This window comes from Loxodonta africana, chromosome 12 (assembly GCF_030014295.1).
Source record: "Loxodonta africana isolate mLoxAfr1 chromosome 12, mLoxAfr1.hap2, whole genome shotgun sequence".
Lineage (NCBI taxonomy): Eukaryota > Metazoa > Chordata > Mammalia > Proboscidea > Elephantidae > Loxodonta > Loxodonta africana.
The window spans coordinates 50,665,458-50,687,885 of NC_087353.1; the positions used below are offsets into that span (position 1 = coordinate 50,665,458).

At 38.6% G+C, this 22,428-nt stretch overlaps 1 non-coding gene across 1 annotated transcript; it reads right to left on the reverse strand.

Annotated features, from left to right (window-relative positions):
• Positions 1-7,436: 7,436 nt before the first annotated feature.
• Positions 7,437-7,542, reverse strand: LOC111747824 (U6 spliceosomal RNA). Its single transcript, XR_002783771.2, has one exon. It is a non-coding gene; the product is annotated as a U6 spliceosomal RNA (small nuclear RNA).
• Positions 7,543-22,428: the final 14,886 nt, after the last annotated feature.

Genomic DNA, 22,428 nt, shown 5'->3' on the forward strand with positions numbered 1-22,428 from the left:
AAAACCTTTCCCTAGAGCTGGAGCCCTGAATTCAGCATTTTTTTTTCCTTCAAGGATTTATATATGTCATCTCATTGTCTTCTTTCCTGTATGGTTTATGCTGAGTAGTCAGGGTTTAGTCTTATTTTTTCTCCTCTGTAGGTGACTTTTTATTTATCTCTAGCCACTCTCAAGGTTCCAATTTTGGTTTTGGTTTTGACAAGTTTGATTATGAAATATCTTAGTGACTTTCTTTTAAGGTCTACCCTGTATGGGCTTCATTGGTTTCCTTGGATAGATATCTTCTTGTCTTTCACGATACCAGGGAAGTTTTCTGCCAGCAAATCTTTAGCAGTTCTCTCAGTGTTTTCTGTTATCCCCTCTACCCTGGTACTCCAAACACTCGAAGGTTTTTCCTCTTGATAGTATCCCACGTAATTCTTAGGCTTTCTTCATATTTTTTTTTTTTTTTTGCGATTTTTCCTCAAACAAATTGGCATCAAGTTATTCACCTTCAACCTCACTAATTCTGACTTCTATCGCCTCAATTCTGCTCTTATGACCTCTTGAGTTGTCTAATTCTGAACTTTTATGGTTAGTCTTTTGGATTTCTAGTTGCTGTCTCTGTGTGATTTCTAACAGCCTGTTTATTCTGTCATTTTGTTCTTGTATTGTTTTCCTGAATTCTTCTATTGCTTTATCTGTGTTCCTTGGCTTGGCCTGAGCTCTGCCTGATCTCCTTCCTGATCTCTTGAAGAGCTCTGCATATTAGTCTTTTGAATTCTTTCTCAGGTAATTCCATTGTCTTATCTTCCTCTGGAAAGTTTTCTGGTTCTTTATTTTGGTCATTTGCTAGAGCTATCTTGACCTGCTTCTTTATGTGATTTGATAATTGACTCTTGTCTCTGAGGAATAAAAAAAAAAAAATTTTTTTTTTTTTAATTTTTGTTTATTGCATACTGTATTTTTGTTTTGTTTTGATATGCCCAAGTAGGCTAGGCATGTGAGCTACTTTGGTTGTTAGCATCTTTGAAGCTCTCACGTTCTGTCTTCAGGTGCTCAGAGCAGCTACTCGGTGTGTGAGCCCAGGAGCCTGTTCACTATTCTTGCTGGGGTGTGGTTATTCAAGGCAGAGGTGTACAGGTCTTCATTCACCAAGTGTGTGGCACAGAGTCTGACCTAGAGTCCCAGGCAGGCAAGGCTGCATGGGGGTGTTTGCAGCAGGCACAGGTCTTTGGTTGAAATGGAGCAAGGCAGGGAGCTGATGCTTCCCCTGGGGTGCCCGAAAGGAGGGCATGTCCCTGTCCCCTAGAGCTTGTAGTGGGGGAGGGGTAGTGCAACCAGTCCATGGGTACCTGCTGCTGTTAGCTGGAGGGACTGGGAGGTGCCACTAATTCTCAGACCCCTGTCATGGGTGGTAGATGGAGTGAGTGGTACCACTGGCCCTCTGGACCCAGGTGTGGTTAGGTGAGGCCCCTGCTTAGGGGCGAGGGTGTGTCAAATGTCACAAATCTACAGCTCCCTCTTGGCTGCTACAGGTGAAAATGAATTTTGAGTCTTTTCTCCCTCCACCTGCCATTCAGTCTGATTCTTCAGCTTTGTCTTTGATGATTACAGCTCCTAGATTATCATATATATTCAATTCACTTGTTTTTTCAGGTCTTTGTTACAAGAGGGATGACAGGAAGTGTCTGACTATTCCACCATCTTGGCCCCATTTCTGACTTTATGAGTATTATGTGTATGCTGCTAAACCTGATGTAGTCCCACAGGTCTCCAAGGCACAGTTCATTTTTATTCATTTTTTTTTTCTTTCTTTCCTTTCCTCAGACTGAATAACTTCAATTGACCAATCTTTAAATTCATGGGGTTTTTTCTTCCGCCATCTCAAATCTGCTTTTGAGCCCTGTTTTAGTTACCTAGTGCTGCTATAACAAAAAATACCACAAATGGGTGGCTTTAAAAAACAGGAGTTAATTTTCTCACAGTTCTGGAGGCTAAAAGTCCAAACGAGGGTGTCTTGATTCCTTCTGCGAACCTCTCTCCTAGTTTCTGGTGTTTGCTAGCAATCGTTGGTGTTCTTTAGCTTGTAGAAATATCCTCACATGGCCTCTGTCTTCTCCTGTTTGTGCATGTCCATGTCTAGTCTGCTTTTTTTATAAGACACCAGTTAGAAGTGATTAGGTTTAGGCCCACCCTACTCTGGTATAACCTCATTAACAAGAAAACCCCCAGTCCCAAATAGGGTCAATTCTCTGAGAATGGTGTTTTGGGAGAGCTCCAGACCTGCTCTGCCCCCTCTGTGACCACTAGATTGTTAGTTTTCACCAGGCATGTTGGAAAAAAGCAGACAAATGAACAATTACAAATTTTAAAAAGTGTTGTGGAAAACCAAAAGCTAAAGAGTTTCCTGAATACAACCAAATACTTGGAGGGACAGAGTAGCAGGAGTGGGGTTCTGGGGACCATGGTTTCAGGGAACATCTAGGTCAATTGACATAACAAAGTTTTGTTTTTTTTTTTTAATTTATTGTCCTTTAAGTGAAAGTTTAGAACTCAAGTCAGTCTCTCATACAAAAACTTAGGTACACCTTGCTGCTCTTCCCCTAACAAGACAGCATGCACCTCCTCTCTACCCTGTATTCCCTGTGTCCACTCAACCAGCTCCTGTCCCACTTTGTCTTCTCATCTCACCTCCAGACAGGAGCTGCCCACATAGTCTCACATGTCTACTTGAGCCAAGAAAGCTCACTCCTCACCAGTATCATTTTCTGTCTTACAGTCCAATCCAATCCCTGTCTGAAGAGTTGGCTTTGGGAATGGTTCCAGTTTTGGGCTAACAGAAGGTCTGGGTACTATGACCTCCGGGGTCCCTCTAGTCTCAGTTAGACCATTAAGTATGGTCATTTTTACAAGAGTTTGAAGTCTGCATCCCACTGTTCTCCTGCTCCATCAGGGATTCTCTGTTGTGTTCCCTGCCAGGGCAGTCATTGGTTGTAGCCAGGCATCATCTAGTTCTTCCAGTCTCAGGCTGGTATAATCTCTGGTTTATGTGGCCCTTCCTGTCTCTTGGGCTCATATTTACCTTGTGTCTTTGGTGCTTTTCATTCTCCTCCGGTCCAGGTGGGTTGAGGCCCATTGATGCATCTTAGATGACCGCTTGCTAGCGTTTAAGACCCCAGACGCCCCTCACCAAGGTCAGATGCAGGATGTTTTCTTAATACATTTTGTTATGTCAATTGACCTAGATGTCCCCTGAAACCACGGTCACCAGACCCCCATCCCTGCTACTCTGGTCTTCGAGGTGTTTGGTTGTATTCAGGAAACTTATATGCTTTTGGTTTAGTCCAGTTGTACTGATCTCTCCTATATTGTGTGTTGTCTATCCCTTCACCTAAAATAGTTCTTATCTAGTATCTAATTAGCGATACCCCTCTCCTTCCTTCCCCACTCTCATAACCGTCAAAGAATATTTTCTTCTCTATTTAAACTATTTCATGAGTTCTCTAATTTCACTCAGCATAATGTCTTCCAGATTATTCCATGTTGTGAGATGTTTCACAGATTCATCATTGTTTTTAATTGTTGCCTAGTATTCCATTATGTGAATATACCATAATATATTTATCCATTTATCTGTTGATGGGCACCTTGGTTCCTTCCATCTTTTTTCCTATTGTAAACAGTGCTAAAATGAACATGGGTGTGCATATATCTGTTAGTGTAAGGCTCTTATTTCTCTAGGATATATTCCAAGGAGTGGGATTGCTGGATCGTATGGTAGTTCTATTTCTAGCTTTTGAAGGAAGTGCCAAATTGATTTCCAACTTGTTCCAGTCTCTCCACAACCTTTTCAACATTTATTATTTTCCGTTTTTTTAAATTAATGCCAGGCTTGTTGGGGAGAAGGAATCTCATTGTAGTTTTGATTTGCATTTCTCTAAATTTTTTTTTTTAATGGCTGATGATTGTGAGCATTTCCTCATGTATCTGTTAGCTACCTGAATGTTTTCTTTGGTGAAGTGTCTGTTCATATCCTTTGCCCATTTTTTAATTGGGTTATTTGTCTTTTTGTTGTTGAGTTTGCAGTATCAAGTAGATTTTAGAGATCAGACACTGATCAGATTTGTAATAGCCAAAAACTTTTTCCCAGTCTGTAGGTAATCTTTTTACTCTTTTGATGAAGTCTTTGGATGAACATAGGTGTTTGATTTTTAGAAGCTCCCAGTTATTTAGTTTCTCTTCTGCATTGTTAGTAACATTTTGTATACTGTTTATGCCATGTATTAAGGCTCCTAGCATTGTCCCTATTTTTTCATCCATGATCTTTATTGTTTTAGATTTTATATTTAGGTCTTTGATCTACTTTGAGTTAGCTTCTGTGCGTGGTGTGAGGTATGGGTCTTGTTTCATTTTTTTTTGCAGGTAGATATGCAGTTATGCCAGCACCATTTGTTAAAGAGACTGTCTTTTCCCCATTTAACAGACTTCGGAGTCAAACATCAGCTGCTCATATGTGGATGGATTTATGTCTAGACTCTCAATTCTGTTCCATCGGTCTATATATCAGTTGTACCAGTACCAGCCTCTTTGACTACTATGGCTGTATAATGTGTTCTAAAACCAGGTAGTGTGAGGCCTCCCACTTTGGTCTTCTTTTTCAGTAATGCTTTACTTATCTGGGGCCTCTTTCCCTTCCAAATGAAGTTGATGATTTGTTTCTCTGTCTCATTAAAAAAAAATGTCCTTGGAATTTGGATTGGGATTGCATTGTGTCTACAGATTGCTTTGAGTAAAAAAAAAAAATAATGAGTAGGATAGACATTTTCACAATGTTGAGTCTTCCTATCCATGAGCAAGGCATGTTTTTCCACTTATGTAGGTCTCTTTTGGTTTCTTGCAGTAGTGTCTTGTAGTTTTCTTTGTATAGGTCTTTTACATCTCTGGTTAGATTTACTCGTAAGGATTTTATCTTCTTGGAGCCTACTGTAAATGGTATTGATTTGGTGATTTCCTCTTTGATGTTGTCTTTGTTAGTGTAGAGGAATCCAAATGATTTTTGTATGTTTATCTTGTATTCCAATACTCTGCTGAACTCTTCTATTCTTTTCGGTAGTTTTCTTGAGGATTCTTTAGGGTTTTCTGCTTATAAGATCATGTGATCTGCAAATAGAGGTACTTTTACTTCTTCCTTCCCAGTTTGGGTGCCCTTTATTTCTCTGTCTAGCCTAATTGCTCTGTTTAGGACCTCCAGCACAATGTTGAATAAGAGTGGTGATAAAAGGCACCATTGTTTGGTTCCTTTTCTCAAGGGGAATGCTTTCATACTCTCTGCATTTATTGTGGAGCTGTCTATCTCTCTTTTCAATGCTGTTAGAGTTTGTTTTATGTTTTAGGATGATGTTGGCTATTGGCTTTGTATAAATGCCCTTTATTATGCTGAGGAATTTTCCTTCTATTCCTATTTTGCTGAAAGTTGTTATCATGAATGGGTGTTGGACTTTGTCAAATGCCTTTTCTGTATCAATTGATAAGATCATGTGGATCTTGTCTTTTGTTTTATTTATGTGATGGATTACATTGGTTATTTTTCTAATGTTGAATGATCCCTGCATACCTGGTATGAATCCCACTTGGTCATGGTGAATTATTTTTTTGATATGTTGTTGAATTCTATTGGCTAGAATTTTGTTGAGGATTTTTGCATCTAAGTTCGTGAGGGATATAGACCAGCAACGTTCTTTTCTTGTGGTTTTGGTATCAGAGATACGCTGGCTTCGTAGAATGAGTTTGGGAGTATTCCATCCTTTTCTATGCTCTGAAATACTTTTAGTAGTAGTGGGGTTATCTCTTCTCTGAAAGTTTGGTAGAATTCTCCAGTGAAGCCCTCAGGGCCAGGGCTTTCTTCTGTTGGGAGTTTTTTAATTACCTTTTCAATCTCTTCTTTTGTTATGGTTTTATTTAATTTTCTACCTGTGTTTGTGTTAATTTAGGTAGATAGTGTGTTTCTAGAAATTCATCCATTTCTTCTAGGTTTTCAAATTTGTTAGAGTACAATTTTTCATAGTAATCCGTTATGATTCTTTTAATTTCAGTTCAGTCTGTTGTGATATCACCCATCTCATTTCTTATTCAGCTTGTTTGCTTACTCTCCTGTTTTTCTTTTGTCAGTTTGGCCAGTGGTTTATCAATTTTTTTGATTTTTTCAAGGGGCCAGCTTTTGGTCTTGTTCATTCTTTCAATTGTTTTTCTCTTTGCAATTTCATTTAGTCCTGCTCTAATTTTTATTATTTGCTTTCTTCCAGTGCCTGAGGGTTTCTTTTGTTGCTCTCTATTTGTTCAAGTTGTAGGGAAAATTCTTTGATTTGGGCCCTTTCTTCTTTTTGTATGTGTGCATTTATTGCTATAAATTGACCTCTGAGCACTGCTTTAGCTGTGTCCCAAAGGTTCTGGTTTTCGTTCTCACAGTATTCTATGAATTTCTTTATTCTACCCTTAATTTCTTCTATAACCTAGTAGTTTTTGAGCAAGGTGTTGTTCGGTTTCCAAGTGTTTGATTTCTTTTCCTTGCTTTTTCTGTTATTGATTTCTACTTTTATGGGCTTTATGGTCAGAGAAGGTGCTTTGCAATATTTTGATGTTTTGGATTCTGTTAAGGCTTGCTTCATGACCTAATGTGAGGTCTATTTTAGAGAATGTTCCTTGTGCATTGGAAAAGAAAGTATACTTGGCTGCTGTTGGGTGGAGTGTTCTGTATATGTCTATGAGGTCAAGCTGGTTGATTGTGGCATTTAGCTCTTCCATGTCTTTATTGCACCAGGTGCTCCTTGGAAACTCTATGGAACAGTTCTACCCTTTATTGAGCTTCTTTCTGGGTGTTCTGTCTTTCACTAAAAGTGGTGTGTTGAAGCCTCCTACTATTATTGTGGAGCCATCTATCTCTCTTTTCAATGCTGTTAGAGTTTGTTTTATGTATCTTGAAGCCCTGTCATTGGGTGCAGAAATATTCAATATGGTTATATCCTCCTGGTATATTGTCCCTTTAATCATTTTATAGTGTCCTTCCTTATCCTTTGTGGTGGATTTAACTTTAAAGTCTATTTTGTCAGAAATTGATATTCCCACTCCTGCTCTTTTTGATTGTTTGCTTGATATTTTCTTTTCCATCCTTTGAGTTTTAGTTTGTTTGTGTTTTTAAGTCTAAGGTGTGTCTCTTGTAGGCAGCATAGAGACAAATCATATTTTTTTAATGCATTCTGCCACTGTCTCTCTCTTTTTTTTTTTTTTTGGTGTATTTAGTCCATTTACGTTCAGTGTAATTATGGATAGGTATGAGTTTAGTGCTGTCATTTTGATGTCTTTTTTTGTGTGTTGTTGACAGTTTCTTTTTTTCCACTTAATTTTTGTGCTGAGTAGTTTTTCTTTATATACTGTGTTTTCATCTTTTTCATTGTCATAAAAATATGGAACACTTCATGAATTTGCATGTCATCCTTGCACAAGGGCCATGCTAATCTTCTCTGTATCATTCCAATTTCAGTATATGTGCTGCCGAAGGAGCATGACATAACAAATTTTCTTAAGAAAATGTTTTCCATCCCACTTTGCTGAGTGGTGTCTGAAGTCTTAAAAGCTGCAAGCGGCCATCTAAGATGCATCAATTGGTCTCAACCCACCTGGAGCAAAGGAGAATGAAGAATACCAAAAACACAAGGAAAATGTTAGCCCAAGAGACAGAAAGGGCCACATAAACTAGAGACTCCATCAGCCTGAGACCAGAAGAACTAGATGGTGCCTGGCTACCACCAATAACCACCTGACAGGGAACACAACAGGGGGTCCCTGGAGGAGCAGGAGAAAAGTCGGGAGCAGAACTCAAATTCTAGTAAAAAGACCAGACTTAATGGTCTGACTGAGACTGGAGGAGCCCCAGAAGACATGGTCCCCGGACTCTCTGCTAATCCAGTACTAATCCAGACCGGAGTATAAGACATAAAATGATAGTTGTTAAAAGTGTGCTTCTTAGTTTAAGCAGACACATGAGAGTAAATGGGCTGCTCCTGTCTGGAGGTGAGATGAGAAGGCAGAAACGGTCAGGAGCTGGTTGGATGGATACAGGAAATCCAGGGTCGAAAGGAGGAGTGTGCTGTCACATTATAAGGAGAGTGACTAGAGTCACATAAAAATGTGTGTTTAAATTTTTGTATGAGAAACTAACTTGAGCTGTAAACTTTCACTTAAAGCACGATAAAAAAAAAAGTGGAGATGCGAGGCAGAAGGTTGTGCTAGAGAGTCACAGGGAGGGGGCTAACTATTTAAAGTGGTCAGGCAGGAGGAGGAACTATTTAAGGAGTCTTAAAGAATGAGGAGCCAAGTGTGTGAAGATCTGTGGGAAGATTGCAGGGTGAAGAGAGGACAGCATTGTAGGCAGAAGGAACAGCCTTCAAGGGCTAAGGTAGGTTGAAGCCTGGAGAACAGGCATGGGCAAGGGTGGCATGGCATTGAGGAGGTCAGTAAGGGGCCAGCTCATGCAAGGCCTTATTTGATCATGTGTTCTGGTTTACCCAGCATATGATTTAGATGATAAATTTTACAGCCACCCTACTTAAAGGCCATCTTAAGGAATATAAACATAAGGAATATGAATTTTATTGTAAGTGCAATGGAGAACCATGTGTTTGCAGGGAATAGAAAGACCTTTACTGTAAAGTCTGATTAGGACATAAAGAGAAGGATGTTTATATTGAACTAGATTTCATCCAGACTGTTCTAGGGAGCTCATGGTATTGGCCACTTTGAGTTGAATTCTGATCCAGTTGAATCACTTATTGCAGGTTTTTATCTTTCTCCAGATCAATGGAGTCTGTATTATTGGAGTCTCTGCAGGTGATTCCAATGAAGTGAGCCCACAGTCCAGCATATGGGAATTAATTGCTGAAGCACTTGACTTTCAGAAAACTCTCTTCATGTACAATAAATAGCTAGCAGTCGGTTCACACTTTCTGAACATGTTGGAATGTACTTCTAGAACTTTAATGTGTAAGAATCTCTTGGGGGTCTTTTTAAAATGCAGATTCTGGTTCAGTAGGTCTAGGATGGGGCCTGAGAATCGCTGCTAGTCAGAGGACTACATGTTGAGTAGCAACATAGGAGAATGACTTAAATGACTACATTTGCTTTGCCACTTATTAACTACGTATTGAGAACAGTTTTTAATTTTCTTGGATTCCAGATTTATGGGGTCCATGGAGTTGGGGTGACTAACCCAGGACATTGCCCTGCAATCTTCTTTTGAACCTTGAGCCTTGAGAAAATACATATCCTAAAGTCACCTTTAAGTCACACAACAGCTTAGGAAGCAGCTTAGTGAAGACTGCTTTGCCTTAGGTATTGTGCTCTTTGGAAGAATTATCGATGTGCAGTCAGTTTTGAGAAACAGAAACTCTGGGGTTGGACTGGAAGCTGTGTTTTAGGCCAAATCCTTATTATTGAAAACACTGTTCTGGCCCCGTTTCCATGGCAATTTCAGGTAAGATGGGGTATAAGAATCTTTGGAAGTTCTGTCATCTCTGGAACACTTTGACTCTTTGGTGAGAAGTGTTGCCTGATTTGCAAATCGTATATTAAATAAACTTCAAATTAACTTATATTATTAGCTTCATATGGTTTTTGTTTTAACAGTATTAATAAATAAACAATAACAGCTATTTATTATGTGCTTACTCTGTGTGTGAGGCACTACATAAGCACTAACACTTTATATCTTCACAACAATTTATGAAACAAGTACAATTACTATGTGCTTCTTTACAGAGGAGGAAATTGAGTCTGAGAGAGATTAAATGATTCACTTAAGGTCGCAAGTTGGTGACTTTACCATTAAGCTGTGTGGCACCCTCTCCACTCCTCACCCTTATTGGCTCCCATGAAGCCACCAGCTCTTTCTAGAGTCCTTCCTCACCTAGCCAAGATCTTTGCTTCCTTCTTACTTTTTAAGAATCCAGTGCTTTTTCTCCTCATGTCATCTATCTCAAAAGATATACATCAGTGGAGATCACATAAAGTCTTCTGGCTATTTTCCTTCCACTAAATGTTGCCCACAAAAAGGTCAGACTATATCGGAGGCAGAGAGAGAGAGGCCAAGAAGAAACTGCAAGCAGGAGAAGGAGCACACAAGGTTTGCTGATAGAAAAACAGAGATAAAGTTGACACACTGATGATAATCTGTAGGTGACTATTTTCTGCCAACTTATTACCAGGGTGTCAGTTTTCAGCACCTTTTTTTTCAGACTGCTGTTTAAGAAGAGACGCCATATTCTACGAAATTCTTTGTTTTGGAGACGTGGCTTTCAAGACCCAACTCTCTCACCCCAAAACAAAAGCAAAAAACCTTGAAGATGAAGCCAAATGCATAGATACTTCTGTTTAGCGTTACTAAGGAATTGGTTGTGTAGTCCTGAGCAGCCAACTTGACTGAAATTCAAGCAAAGGTCAGTGTTTGACCTGGGGCAGTTGTAGAGGCTTTTAATGGTAACACGCTGAAGGCTTGGAGGTAGGAAAAGAGAAGGAGATGAATTCTTTCCCATCACCTCCTTCTTGCTCACAAGTACATCTATTGACATTCTCAATGAATGTAGATGGAGCCCTGGTGGCTCAACAGTTAAGCACTTGGCTGCTAACCAAAAGTTTGGTAGTGCGAACCCACCTAGTGGCTCCATGGGAAAAAGACCTGGCAATCTGCTTCCATCTGCTTCCATAAAGATTACAGCCTAGGAAACCCTATGCAGGCAGTTCTACTTACTCTATCACATAGGGTCACTATGAGTCGAAAATCAACTCTAGGGCACCTAATAACAACAATGAAACTTGAATGCAGTCACTGGATGCTATGGGAAAACTGCTTAGGAAGGAATTGCAGCCAATTAAATTTTAATGATATTTATTTGCCATCTGCAGTCAGTACTTAATATACTACTTTCAGTGCTTTAAAGAAATAGAAAGGAAATACTAACTCCATCTGGAAGGCTACCATTTTTCTCCCAGCTTCCCTATCCCTGGGGTTTTAATTTATAATGTCCTTCCCATGTAGCCCTGCACTCTTGTGTTTTCCCTGGGAAGATTTCCAAGTCTACCCAAATTAGCTCAGGAGACTGTGTTCAAGGTGTCTCCAGGAGTTTCTTTCCCCTTCCTAATGTTCAAAGTCAACCTGCCTGGCCCTCAAAATCTTCCATACAGACCATTGTTTTTTCCTTTGTGGTGTCCCAGTGCTTAAACAGTAAACTGGGACCACTACAAGGTCACCTGAACCACTTGAGAGAGTCCCATCCACATTTCATTCTACAGCAGTGGTATCCTTTGGAAAATATAATGCAATTACTGGAACTGCGTCAAAAAAGAAGTCCTTCTCTAGTATTTTAGAAATGAAAACCTGATTTGGAAACAAATTTTTTTATTGGGAAAATCTGCATGATAATAATAAAAGTAGCTAATATTTATTGAGGACTTATGTTCTAGACACTATGCTAAGCTTTGTTGTTGTTAGGTTGCTGTCAAGATGCTTCCACCTCTGAGTGACCCTATGTACAATAGAACAAAGCAATGTACAGTCCTTCGCCATCCCCATGATCGTTGCTATGCTTGAGCCCATTGTTGCAACCGCTGTGTCAATCCATCTCATTGAGGGTCTTCCTCTTTTTTGCTGACCTTCCACTTTACCAAGCATGATGTCCTTCTCCTTGGTATGGTCCCTCCTGATAACATGTACAAAGTATGTGAGCTGAAGTCTTGTCTTCTTTGTTTTTAAGGAGCATTCTGGCTGTACTTCTTCCAAGACAGATTTGTTCATTCTTTTGGCAGTCCATGGTATATTCAATATTCTTTGTCGACACCACAACTGAAAGGCATCAATTCTTATTTGGTCTTCCTTATTTAGTTGTCCAGCTTTCTCATGTATATGCAGCTATAGAAAACACCAAGGCTTGGGTCAGGCCCACCTTAGTCCTCAAAATGACATCTTTGCCTTTCAACACTTTAAAGAGGTCTTCTGCAGCTAATTTGCCCCAATGAAATGTGTCATCTGATTTCTTGACTGCTGCTTCCATGGCTGTTGATTGTGGATCCAAGTACAATGAAATCCTTGACCACTTCAACCTTTTCTCCATTTATCATGCTGCTGCTTATTGGTCTAGTTGTGAGGATTTTTGTTTCATGTTGAAGTGTAAACCATACTGAAGGCTGTAGTCTTTGATCTTCATCATCCAGTCCTCTTCATTTTCAGCAAGCAAGGTTGTGCCATCTGTATAACACAGATTGTTAATGAGTCTTCCTCCAATCTTGATGCCCCATTCTTCTTCATATAGTCCAGCTTCTCAGATTATTTGCTCAGCACACAGATGGAATAAATATTGTGAGAGGATACAACACTGACGCATAACTTTCCTGACTTTAAACCACGCAGTATCCTCTTGTTCTGTTAGAACAGCTGCCTCTTGGTCTAAGTACAGGTTCCTCATGAGCACAACTAAGTGTTCTGGAATTCCCATTCTTTGCAATGTTGTCCATAATTTGTTATGATCCACACAGTCGAATGCCTTTGCATAGTCAATAAAACACAGGTAAAAATCTTTCTGGTATTCTCTGCTTTCAGCCAGGATTCATCTAACATCAGCAATGATATCCCCGGTTCCATGTCCTCTTCTGAATCCAGCTTGAGTTTCTGGCAGTTCCCTGTTGATGTACTGCTGCAACTGCTTTTGAATGATCTTCAGAAAAATTTTACTTGAGTGTAATATTAATGATATTGTTCAATAATTTTCACATTCTGTTGGAGCACCTTTCTCTGGAATAAGCATAAATATGGATCTCTTCCAGTCAGTTGGCCAGGTAGCTGTCTTCCAAATTTCTTGGCATAAACTAGTGAGCACTTGCAGGTCTGCATCCATTTGTTGAAACATGTCATTCCATCAATTCCTGGGGCCTTGTTTTTCACCAGTGTCTTCAGTGCAGCTTGGACTTCTTCCTTCAGTACCATTGGCTCCTGGTCATACGCTATGTCCTGAAATGTTTGAATATTGACAAATTCTTTTTTATACAGTTACTCTGTATATTCCTTCCATCTTCATTTAATGCTTCCTGTGTCATGCAGTATTTTGCCCATAGAATCCTTCACTATTGCAACTCGAGGCCTGAATTTTTTCTTCAGTTCTTTCAGCTTGAGAAATGCCAAAAGCATGTTCTTCAGTTTCGGTTTTCTAACTCCAGGTCTTGGCACATATCATTTTACTACTTTTTTTTGTCTTCTTGAGCCACCCTTTGAAATCTTCTGTTCAGCTCTTTGACGTCATCATTTTTTCTGTTCACTTTAGCTATTTGATGTTTCAAGACCAACTTTCAGGGTCTCTTCTGACATGAATTTTAGTCTTTTCTTTCTTTCCTTTCCTGTCTTTTTAATGACCCCTTGCTTTGTTCATCAATGATGTCTTTGATGTCATTCCACAACTCATCTGGTCTTTGGTCATTAGGGTTCAATGCAGCAAATCTATGCTTGAGATGGTCTCTAAATTCAGGTGGGATATACTCAAGGTTGTACTTTGGCTGTCATGGACTTGTTCTAATTTTCTTCAGCTTCAATTTGAACTTGCATATGAGCAATTGATGGTCCTTTCCAAAGTTTGGCCATGGCCTTTTTCTAACTGATGATATTGAGCTTTTTCATTGTCTTTTTCCGCAATTTGATTCCTGTGTATTCCATCTGATAAGGTCCATGTGTATAGTCGCCATTTATGTTGTTGAAAAAAGGTATTTTCAATGAAGAAGTCATTGGTCTTGCAAAACTCTATCATGTGATCTCTGCCATTGCTTCTATCACCAAGGCCATATTTTCCAACTACTGTTCTTTGTTTCCAGCTTTCCCATTCCAATTACCAGTAATTATCGATGCATCTTGACTGCGTGTTTGATCAATTTCAGACCACAGAAATTGGTAAAAAATCTTCAGTTTCACCATCTTTGGCCTTAGTGGTTGGTGTGTAAATTTGAATAATTGTCGTATTAACTGGTTTTCCTTGTAGGCTTGTGGATATTATCCTATCACTGACAGTATTGTACTTCATGTGTCTGTCAGTTTGTTGTTCTGTGGGGGCTTTTGTGTTGCTGTGATGCTGGAAGCTATGCCACTAGTATTCAAATACCAGCTGGGTCACGCATGGAAAACAGGTTTCAGCTGAGCTTCCAGATTAGAACAGACTAGGAAGAAGGACCTGGCAGTCTACTTCTGAAAATAATTAGCCAGTGAATAGCAGCGGAACATTGTCTGATATAGTGCCAGAAGATGAGCTCCTCAGGCACTCAAAAGATAACTGGGGAAGAGCTGCCTCCTCAAAGTAGAGTTGACCTTAATGACGTGGATGGAGTCAAGTTTTTGAGACCTTCATTTCTGATGTGGCACGACTTAAAATGAGAAGAAACAGCTACAAACATCTATTAATAATCAGAATGTGGAATGTACGAAGTATGAATCTAGGAAAATTGGAAATCGTGAAAAATGAAATGGAATGCATAAACATCGATATCTTAGGCATTAGTAAGCTGAAACGGATGGGTTTCGGCCATTTTGAATTGGACATTTTTATGGTTTACTATGCTGGGAATGACAAATTGAAGAGGAATGGCGTTGCATTCATCATCAAAAAGAACATTTCAAGATCTATGCTAAGCTTTGCTTACTTCTAATTTTTAACTCTCAAGATGACCCTGTAGATATTCAACCCCATTTTACAGATGAGGAAACTGAGATTTGCCCAAGGCCACACAGATAATAATCAGCATAGCAGGAATGACAAACCTAGTTCACCTTTCCCTGAACCAGGCCTCTTGATCAATCACTACTCTTGATTAAATAAAAGAGGATTCTGATTTCCCAGTCCTACCCTAGTCTCTCTCTTTTTCTATCCTGGTCTCTCTCACACACATATTATCACAACTTATTTTACTGGAGAACATTTTTAAGGGCCATCCTCTCTAATAATTTATTTTGAGAGTCAGTCAAGGTAGTGTGAGTTGCTAACCTCTAGAAATATAATGTCCCACTTTCATTTGGAAACACCCTCCTGTTCCACTAGTGAACACTTCTTTTTTTCCCACCCCTTGATTCTTTAGATTATGGCACTGGTTTCAGTTCAGGCTTTGGTTCTCAAGCTTATTGTCCTTTTGGCTTCAACATTCCTCCTAGGAAAATCCATGAGCTACTTGCTTAGAACTGCAGGTAGAATAAAAACAAAAGAAGGCAAGAGTTGTCTAAATTTAATGTGCTGGAAAATCCAACATTTTATTTACTACATTTTGGTGACTACATAAATGCTGAAACATTTTAACACTGAAAAGCATGATGGCATCATCACTTGCTTTTTTTTCTTTTTTGCTTAGCAAACACAGCAGATGATATTGCATGGCATAAAGTGAGAAGAGTAGCTTAAAGAAAAAAAAAGAAGAAAGAAACCTTAGTGTGGTACAGGAGATATTCATAAACAAATCAGAACAATGCCTAATGCTTTACACTTTTTGTTACTACTCACAAAAATACAGAAGAAGCATTGGACAGAGAGAGAGAGACAAAATATTAGCAAACAACCAGAATTGGGTACAATAATCATTTAGGTTCAAATGTAGATGCAACGTAGAAACTGTCACTGCTTTCTAATTGACAAAGAAAATGACAGCAACATTTGTCTTTTATCAAAAATCTTCTAAGCCCCTTACAGTTAAGTTTCTAATTAATTAATTAACTGTGTATTAAAAATTTTTTTTCTTTCTTTTTTTTTTTTTCATTGGTAAGAAGAACTCCCTCTGCCCTTGGAAGATTTTTCTACTCTACTGATTTTTTTTTTAACCTGATGATTGTCTTAGGCACCCTCCTTACATAATGAACCATCAAGCTAACTTGAACATGGAAACTGAGTCACACTCAAACAATAGCTAAGTTCAAAGGCATACTGAAAATAGAAAAGAGGGGGAGGGACAAGTCTAAATGAGTGACAGATGGATTGACTTCAGACAGAACAATAAACAAAGGGAGAAATGAAGACAACTACCAGAGCGAGTAGAAGACAATGTTTTAAAATTTACTTTTTTCTTAAAAATACTGTCATTTGGTTCAGATGGCAAACGTAAAATGAGCCCTCAATGATTATGCAACAAATGCAGAACACACCACAAAAAAATCAAGACCAACACAGAAACAGAAAATGTGATCTTGTGACTACAACTCTGTTCAGCATTTCATTATGGACGGTAAAAGTTTACTTCCTCAACTATTTTCCTGGACTGTCTATAACTCACTGCACAGACAGCATTTGTATAAAAACAGATCATCAGTCAATGCTTACCAACAGACCACTGAATGATCCTGCAACTCAGAGCAGATTTATTGTCCTATTAAAATACATAATGAGTATAAAAATGTTCCTAAGAAAATGTAACATTTGACCCAAAGTCTAAGCCCTCCTTTTCCTTCCCCATCCCAATTACCCTTGCAAAAGAAAATAAGGTAAAACTCTTGTGTTGAGAGCAAAAGTGTTTACATCTATGGATTTATGCCATGTAGCCCACCACTTAGTTGAAGCAACTTATTTCAACAAAACAAGATGGTGGGCACCAGCTCTTCTGAGGATACCTCTTACCAGCTTAGAATTCTATATGGGTACTGATTTAAAGCAGGGCCAAGAATCTGAGTGGCCTCAGTTGAGGGGGCCTGGTGCAGGGACCATGTCTAGCGTGGAAAAGAAAACTGATAGAAGGATGGAAAGTGAGAAGAGATAATTTCAAATAGGCCTGGGGTAAATGAGCCTGGTGGTGATGGCTGGAGGGGCGATGACATTTGAGGGTCACGTTTCCAATCTGAGTAAAAGGAGTGTGGGGAGGCCATGGATCATGGATAGCAGATACCAAGCAGCACAGGTGGAGAAGAATATGTAATTTCCCTTAAATTAGATTGAGAAGTGGGGCCGAGCAATCATGTTTTGTTTCTTCCATGAGCTAGCCAGATGGGCAGTGGCTGGGTCAGCTGGCCCCAGCTTTGATTTTCTTTTTTAGGGCAAGAAGCCATTATACTCTCCTCTCAGCTCTGCAAAAGGAACTATGTCTCCATGCCCTGCTCCCTGCCTTGAAGTAATTCAGAAACTTGGTAAAACTTAAAGGATTTCCCAAATTCGAGCTAGCTTGTTTCTGAGTTTTTATACTCTTTACTTCTCATACCTCTGGGAACGGTTAAAGAAAAATGAAAAAAAGTAGCAAACTATCTCACAAATGCTGGTGCTTTGAAACATGAAACAAGTCTTAAATTCTTTGGAATTTCAGGTCTTACCTGCAAAGTAATCTTTTCCTAAAAAAAAAAAAAAAAAAAATTAATAAATTAAAGGAAATACATGAGCAATGCCTGTCTTCTAAGTGACAAAAAGACTACCTTGAAACACTCATTTTGGCAGGTACAAGTTTTTTTTTGAGGGGGGAACACCTGGCAGTGTTCACAACACACATTGAAGTTCCTGCTAAGAAAAAGCTAGATACACCCTGCAGTTAAGAGAAGCTCTTGCCTTCAGCTTGTCTTAGCATCAAGAACTAAAAGATTGTAACATAAAGCTTTGGCCATTTTGATTCTACTATATACATTTTAAAAACTACACAGTCATAAATTAAAGCAGTGATTAAATAAGCTCATATAAAATGTAATTAAATTTTAAAAAATCACAGCACATTATAGAGAAAAATAGGAACCAGTTTCACAAAAAGGATCATATATATACATATACATATATATTTTTGTTTTTACCCTGTGGAAAACAACTTACTACGAAATACAAAAACTTCATAAGGAACCATTAAAATCAAAATCACTTCCTATTCCATTCTTGCATTCTTTTACACAATCCTTAACCCACCTGGGGGAACATTTCCAGAAATTAAGTCTTCCTTGCGCAACAGAGCAGTTCTGCCAAGAAAACAAAACCTAAACCAAAGGCAGAAAAAGATCCCAAACATACAAACTACAAAATAAATAAGAATTATCAAGGTTTCTTTGAAAAGTAACCTTAGCAATTAGCAATTATCAAACTATTAAGTTCTGCCTTATCACATAGACTCTCTATACAACATAACCCTAAAACTTTATTACTATGAGGTATTTGGAGGAATTGGTAAGAGATGCACGGCCTGCCTGTGAAGGGACTTGCAAGGTGGAAAGAACCTTGAGAGAGATGAGGAGGAGGAGCTTTGGTTTATCAGCAAGAAACTGGGGGAAAAAAGTTATCCTTTGGTATCAAAGAAATTTTCATTGCATGGTTGCATGGAAAAAGCACCACGGTGAATAATTATTCCTTTTTTTTTTTGTTAGTGGCCTTTCTAAGAGGCTGAGGTATTCAAAGAGTATAAGGTGAGAGAGGTCAACAGTGGTTTAACACTTTGGTTTAAGCAAGGCACTCGTCCTAAAGAGTTTACGAAGTTTGCAGTATGTTTGCCTAGAGATTTACAAGTGAAACTAGCAGTAATAAGAGTAGTATTTCCTAATTTTGTTATCACTATCGTATCATTATTAAGAATGAAGACAAGTTTACACACTGAGTGAAGAGTGATGAGGGGAAAGGAGGTGCTGGAAGGGAAAAGGGCGGAGTTCCCTCTGCAGACCAAGGCCGTGCATGAAATATCTTTGGTATCATCAATGTGATTAAAATCACCAATGGAAATAGAGTGAGGTAGTGTCTTTGGTTCACACTATAAATAGTAGATCTTCACACTTTTTTTTTTTTTTTAATGCTTGGAAGTAGCTATTTCTTACCTCTGCTTCTTTGTCCTTATTATTTAGGAAATAGTTACCAAATATACTGTAAAGCTAACCACACCACAGTAATAATCCAGAAGGCCAAGCAAGTCTCAAAACAGCCTCTGGCTTTTGAATGCACCCTAAACTAGATAGAAAAGGGCGAAGTGCTTTCTCTTTGTTTGCTAAATGCATAGTATTCCTCCTTTATGTACAAAGAAGGAAGGACCTTTCCTAGGAAAAATGCCTTTATAGCTCTACTTGAAAATGTCCTAAGACTCTTTGGTATAGAAAAATTTGCATTTAACCTGGGGTAGCAATGGGAGTGGGATGAGTCCAAAAGTAGCATAGTCTTTTTATTTTTCTGGAAAATTAACTATGCTTTTGTTGGGCACTGTGAGTGACATGTTTAGTTAGAACTTCTGAAATTCCCCACACATCTTCTTTGGGCTTTATGGTCTATCCCACCTGCAGCCAGGGACTGGAATACTCAGTTCCTGACATCCAGAATTCCTGTACTGAACTTTTACTGAAGTCTGGGTTCTAGGTGCATCCACACATCACGCCTCCCACTCTCTTACTTGCCACCTTTTAGGAAAGCTTCCAGTCATGAGAGGACCTGAATGACTTAGGGCCAGAAACAGACTAACTCCCGTTTTATCAAGCAAACAAAGTATTATTCGAAGTGCAGTTTTGGAATAAACAAACATACAAACATAAGTGTGGGCTAACTTTCCCGGTGAATTTTGCTAAAGAGTTGAGAAACGATGGGTGGACAAATGGCACGTATTCTTCGCTGTTGAATGTGATAGGGTAAAAAACCCAAGCCATCGGGCATCAGTGACGGCTACATTAAACAGGGAAGGAAATGGTTTTTCCTACATGCCAGTTCAGAAGCAAGTAAAGAATCAGTCATACAAGATGTAGTAAGCATATTGCTTGTGAGAAGCTGAGTTTGTCCGTTATAATTTCTAAAAGAGTGGATTGTGAATATGCTTAAACAGTCAAGTAAAAAATAGCTTTTCAGGCTCTGAATTGTGCATCTGTTTATGAGAAAATATATATCTAGGCTCTGAAATTTATAACGGGTGCAAATTCAATGCTGGTATGGAAATTATCTTTGGTGTTAGCAAGTAGGGTAACTGGTTATTTTTCAAAAAAACCATTATGGTTGGAATTACTAAAAATGTGGTAATATTCTTTGAGATCATGGCTACATAGTACCAAAGTAATTGGTTGAAAATATAAAATGTAATGGATTTTATTTGGAGGATTATTATGTGGTAAAAAGAATGCAGAAAAGATCACTGTCAGAATTCAACTTTTGTTTTTCCTAGGGTATTGAGTTTGGTGAGACTGCGTGCCGACACAGCTTGAAATTCCCTGCATTTAAAATACTCATGTTTTAAATTAATAAGGCTTTTCTCCCTGCTAAATTATAGATACACTATATAGCTGTTTGCCCTCTCCCCTGCTCTGCTCCTACGTTTCTGAAGAGAGAAAACATTGGTCAGTCTTTCCTTTGTGTTTATTTCATTGACAAGATTATATTTTTAGCAAATCTTGAAGGACATCTATTAAAAAGGTCTCTTTTAATAGCTGAACACAATTGTGCCATATTTAGAAGGGAAATTTTTAAGCTGGAATTTGGGGTGAAATAAAAAAAAATACAAAGACAAAATGTGTCAAGGCAAATGCATGGGCTATTTTATCAAAAGAGAAGTATACGTTGGTTTCCTTTTGTTATTCTACCGCAGACATGAAGGAGACAGAGATGGCTTGTTGGTGTAGCTTCACCTCTCTAGGTACTTGTCTCTTCTAGACCTAGACAAGATGCGGAGATTTGGTCCTAGAAGCTGGGTATTGTGTTAGTCAAGACGCTTTTATTATTTTTTTTCCTTTAGCATTTTATTGAATCTCAGTAATCAACTTATTGTTGGGATAATATTTAATTTTATATTTCTAGTTAGATGTGGCAATTAACTAAGAGTACCAGGCATCCATTTATATTAGTTACAATTCAACTGAATTTAGGGAGAATTTTTCTGGGAATCAAGCGATTCACTGGGGACCATTAGTACAACTTTGTTATCTTATTTTTGTTTTAATTTGTCTTGATTTCTATAGCCCTGATTAAGTGATTTTGGGAAAATAGAAATTTAAATTTCTGTATTTGAAAGTTCAGGTCTATTTTTGTGTGTGTGTGTGTTCCTGTTAGAAAGTGGAATCTATGTTATAAAATTTCCGGCTTAATGTGGGAGCAAGAATATAGTATCTTTTGGAGGCTATGCTTAGTGAAATAAATAGCTTGATAGCTCTAGGACCAAAAGTCTTGTCTTCCACTAGAACTCTGGGTTTTTCTATGTATTTCCACCAATTCCACCATTTCTAGTTGTACCTGCTGTCCAAGCTATAAAATATCTCGGATTGGCAATAAATTCAGTTTGGCTACAAATATTGGATAGTTCATTTTAGTAATAACGTTGGTCTCCTTACTTTATTTATGTGTTTTTAAGGTATTTTAAAATCTATTTGGTGCCAATGCATAAAACAAATTTAAGACAAATTAATCTAAGTATGTCCTTCTTTTTCTTTATTTTAGTAGCCTTTTACTAAAAAGAATTACTCGAACAAATTTTCTAATTTAGTTATCTGCCCTGTTAAACTTAGTTTTCTAGTTTATAAATGGGAACCTATTTTGGAAGGATCTCCAGGTTTCCTCATGGAATCATGTCTGTATCTGTGCTTAAGTGACATTTATGGATCCTGAATGGAGTGTGCCATCTAGAGACCTCATTGCCATGACATTAACTGGTTCTTTGAAGATACATTCTTTCTTGCCAGTTCTGAAAGCTAATATTTCAAATGCTTCAAGAGTCATAAATAACAGCCATGATTCTATGTGTCCTGTGTATTACACCTAGATCAGTTCATATGTACAACTTTACATAGTGTTTTGTTTAAAAATAGCTTTGTTATTAAAATCATTGCAATAAAATACCTGCACTGTAATATTAAGTGTGTTCTTTGGTGCCTAGGTGATTTTTTTTTTTTTAATGGATGGACTCTTGTTTCATTTCTTAAAATATATCTGAACATTCCTTAACAAACAAAGAGAATGCACTGGTTTAGGTGTCATTCAATTTTCCTTTGCTGGGCTTGAATCTGCATTTAGGTTGTGCGCCTGGCAGGTTCAAACGCTAGGCTAGATAAGCGAAATCACATTCTTACAGGGTCACTATGAGTTGGAATCGATTTGCTGGCAACGGGTTTGGTTTGAATCCCATGAACTCAGAAAACCCCACACTATGTTGACTGTACTTTTACAGCACAACCCTTCCTGAACACCAGCCCTGCCTAAGTCCCTAACCATTGGTGGTGGTGGTGGTGGTGGTGGTGGTGGTGGTGGTGGTGGTGGTGGTAGTGGTGGGGTGTATGTGTGGGTGTGTGTGTGGGGGTGTGTGTGTGTGTGCATGTGTGTGTGCACACGTGCCCATGCGCATGCCCAGTACTGAGACACCATACACCTTCATGGCGTGGTGGAACAGATGAGAAAGTCTGATCTTAAAAGATGTCTACTCAATAGCTCCAAACCACTAAACACCAAGCACAGCGAGAATGATCATGGATTGAAGGTGTGA